Source organism: Corvus kubaryi, unplaced genomic scaffold (genome assembly GCF_017639235.1).
Source record: "Corvus kubaryi isolate FWS band 111438036 unplaced genomic scaffold, C.kubaryi_AGA036_p1.0 37354, whole genome shotgun sequence".
Lineage (NCBI taxonomy): Eukaryota > Metazoa > Chordata > Aves > Passeriformes > Corvidae > Corvus > Corvus kubaryi.
Genome location: NW_024581116.1, coordinates 12,442,593 through 12,446,812, shown reverse-complemented (window position 1 = coordinate 12,446,812; position 4,220 = coordinate 12,442,593).

Here is a 4,220-nt window from a genome sequence, read left to right as displayed (position 1 = left end):
ATAAATTCCTTGAAACACAGATGGGTTTCCAAGTGACTCAGGAATTCTGCTGAATGCTGAAGAGGTGCTGGCACAGCCCTGTCCACAGCCCTCTTCTGTCACAGGGCATAGATCCCACAGATTGACTTCAGCTTGTGACCTTTCCAGAGCTTCTCTGAGAAGCCATATTAACTTACGTATCTACAAAAGTGCCAGCCCTTAGAAATGGAATTTCCAAGTATCTGGGGTTACAGCTTCATGTCAGCACAAGGCCTTTATGCCAGGCTGATGGAGCAAAACCACTGCAAATTTCTATTAAATGTCTCTTAACCCAGAGTATGACCAGAGGAAAGTCTCAGCTGGCATTAAGAAGTAATGTGCAAATATACTGGCACAATAAATATAAAAATAATGTCATTTGGGTTCACTTTAAACTGTGGGTTCGCTTTGCCCAGTTACTAATAACCAAACATCATCACTCAACATATTGAGTATATATATCCATATATATGATCTGTGAATTAACAAATTTATTCATGCAGTAACTCTTATGTCAGCTGCAGGTGTTGCTGAGAAAGAGGAACAAACCACAGATGTAGCCTAGAACCACCTGCAGCTATCATAATGCCTACTTAGCTGTTACACCATTATGTTTCTTTAAAGCCAAATGGACTGAAAATACAGTGTTTACATCAGCTCTCTACCACGAAACTTAACAGAATGCTGGCACATTGCTAGCACTGTGTTGCCACGGGGATACATAAAAAACCCTCTAAAAGCCAGAGTGAAACCTGCACCCAGTCGTGCTTCAGACCTGGTGAGATGACCATCTTCTGTGCTGGAATAAGCATGATTGTAACTGTGGTTGCTCCTCAGTGCTGGCAGATCCATTTGCACACTCTGGGAGACTCTTAAGACATTTAGCAAGAGTGCAGGAGGCATCATACACCATGACCTTAGCAAGGGCTGCTGCCCTCATGTACTTGCACTCTCAACTCTTGCTGGAGCCTCTTATTTGGGTAAGTCAGATGTAAGTATGGATCTAGAACAACACCAGTTCCAGATCCAAAAGCTGCAGCTCAACCTCCTCTCTGAGCTAAAAGCTTGACGTAGATTTTCTAAAAGGGATACTAGTTAGTATATTTTCCTTCTCTTATGCTCCTCACAGATCCTCAGCTTTGTTAGGCTTTTGGGTTAGGTTTTAAAAATCTGTGTTTGGCATTCTAGGCTCTTTCAGTACTACTTTTTAGATAGCAATATTATTTTAGATAATATGCCATTACCCAGAATGCCCTTAAGGCCTTCTGTTAACTCAAAAAAACATTTCACAGACAAAACACTGAGTCAAGAGGGTTTGGGGTGTTTTTTGCTTACAGTACTTTCATTCAATTTGTTATGCTTCTGTTCAGCCTAACATCAAGTAAACCTCATATAAATAAGGTCATGTTTTCAGTTGCCACAAATATATACAACATACCGCAGAGAGAACCAACAAACTACATGCAACCTCCACTGTTTCTTTTATACTCATGTCGTGCACATTTGTACAACGTAAACTCAAACACGAAGCACACAGGGATCCGTTGGACTTCTTTAGTAAGAGAAGGATCTTCAAATAAGAGTTAAAGCAGTGTCACTATGCCACCAAGGAGCCTCAGTATAGAGATAACCTCCTCCTCATGGTGAGTTTTTGTGACAACTTTGCATCAGTCTACTACTCATCAGTAAAGCTCACAGTCCTTGGGCACTACAGGTGTTCAGCAAAGACAACCAAATGCAAAGAGCACCTAAAATCATAGCCATCCTTCTTTAATTTTGTTTTAAAGTCTTGATCATTTTTACCTTGTCTTTATCTTGATGTCTCTAGTGGCAGAATGGGGCCTCAAATACGCAGCTTGCCTAAGGACTAAAGTACATGAAATCACAGCCAAGTGGCCCAAAGGGACCTCTGGAGGCCTCTAGACCAAGCCCCTGCTCAAAGCAAGGCCAACGCTGACATTACGCCAGGTTGCTCAGGACCTTGTCCTGCTCAGTTGTGAAAATCTCCATAGAGATGCCAGAGCCTCTCTGGGCCACTGTTCCAGAGTTCAGTGTTCAACTCCATTCCCTCATGCCTCAGTAGCTCATACCTGTTTCCATCTTCCCAGCCGTCCCTTCTTGGTGTTTGAGTTCAGAGAAGCACTGCTGGATCAGCCAAGCGGTTCCTCCGCCTGCTTGAGTTCCAACTCACCAGACGAGACAGTTTTTGTTCTGTGAGCATGTTCTCTTCGAGTTTCAACGCACACTCGTAGCCTCCATTGCCCCCATGGCACATTCCTGAGACGTCCTGACAAACCAATTCCTGAACTAGACAAATTCTGTTCTTCTGAAGCCCAGAATCTTTATTCCACTATTTGTCTTCCTTACTTCTCTTGGGGTCTTAATTCCAAGGTCCTGGAGACACTGATGCCAAGGCTGCCCTTTACCTGCACATTGCCTATTTTTTCTACCTCCCTTCTTTGTTTTTGAGTAACAAATACAGCATCTGCATCAAAAAAGAATGTTCTTGATGCCCCACAAAAATTGGTTGGGCTGCTTTTACCCCACTGGGTGCTCCTCCGGATAGCAGAGCAATTTTGTATTCCAAAGCAGCCTGTGCCTACAATTTTGAGTTCCTTCTTGTTTTTTAAAGCTTCATCTGCTTCCTCTTCCTCATCAGACAATTTACAGCAGGTGCTTCCAAGTGTTCCCCATGCCAGTCTCCCCACCAGTTTTGACCCCTCAGCTCTCAGCTGGCTCAGTGCTTATTCCAACAAGCATGGGAAAGCTCCAGGCAAAGAGAAACTTTTGTGTAGAACACAACTTCCACTCATTTCCCTGTCTGCTTTTCCAAAAAAGCTTGAATCCTCCCACTCATAATGTGCTGTGCCATACTGTCCCTGTGATCCCAAAGAGGTCACAGTGCTGCAACTGTGCTGGTATGTCCAATTCCTCTGGTTTCTTTCCCAGGCTCTATGTGTTGACACACCGTGTTCGCACTCCCTGGGCAAACAACCGAGCCTCCTGCAACCTGTTGTCCTTGGCCAACTCTGTCCACCCGCAGCCTTCCTCCACACATCTCCCAGGGATTGTCCCCATCCACACAGGTTCCTCAGCTGTGGAATCTCCTTTATTTTAACCTAGAGCTTAAACCAAAAATTTTCTATAAAATTAACTATTCCCTGTTAGCATGGCAGGCTGTGGAAATAACCAGCAAAAGAGCACTCTCTGCATTCCTTGCAAACCCACAAAATTTAAGGCATTATTCTGTTCAAAAACTCAACTGTGATAAGCCAGCATCATTATGGGGAAAAAATCTGGTTTGGCTTTTTGTCCTTGGTTACTACAGGAAGATTATTTTCCTTCTCTGTGTTATTTTCAATAGGAATCAACATGCGCATTCCCGTTTGAGGTGCACCAGTGCTAAACCACTGCCCATCTGCTGCAGAACTGTCAATCTGCACTGGAGACTCGAATGCTACGAATTCATTCCCTAACTGTAATTTGAAGTGGTTCTGCATTCTGCTGCAACTTACCAAATCTGAAATTTGACGTAGAACTAAATACTCTAAACATTTAGACTAGGAAGAATTTCTTATATTGCTCACAGGTTAAATTTTTTTGTCATAACCTTGGACAAGGCTGCCCAGTACTGACGTCTGTTCCTTCCCTAAGCTGCGGCTCACGTGGGCAGTGAACAGATGCAGCGCGGGACCATTACGCAGACAGGGCAGGGGAAGGATGGTGAATCATTCTGTTTATCTGACTGCTTGCAATGCAAAGCAAGATGTATTCTTTAAAAAGGTAAAATGCTGACTAAAGCTAAATACTTAATGTCATCTTAAATATAAAATCAGTTGAATAAAATGGGGTCACAGACATGCTCAATAGTTTGAAGTCAGCTCAGCTTCTTGATTACTCTAGAAAGGTAGAAGGCAGTATACAATGCTGACAATTTTATAGGTTTTTTGGATCAGCATCCACACAGTAGTGCAGATATGCAACTTCGACCTTAGGTATTTCTCTATTATTCTCAGATTATCTGAAATGACAGACACATCTACACCTCAGACCTAACTTTAAACGAGGTAACTTCATCTTGTATATTTTTTCAACTCATTTTCAAGTACATAATGCTCCCACAATGTCAAGAACTCAGTTTATCAAGAAAATCTTGGAACAGTTATTATTTAAAGTGAACTCAATTTTTCTTTGTTTCTTTT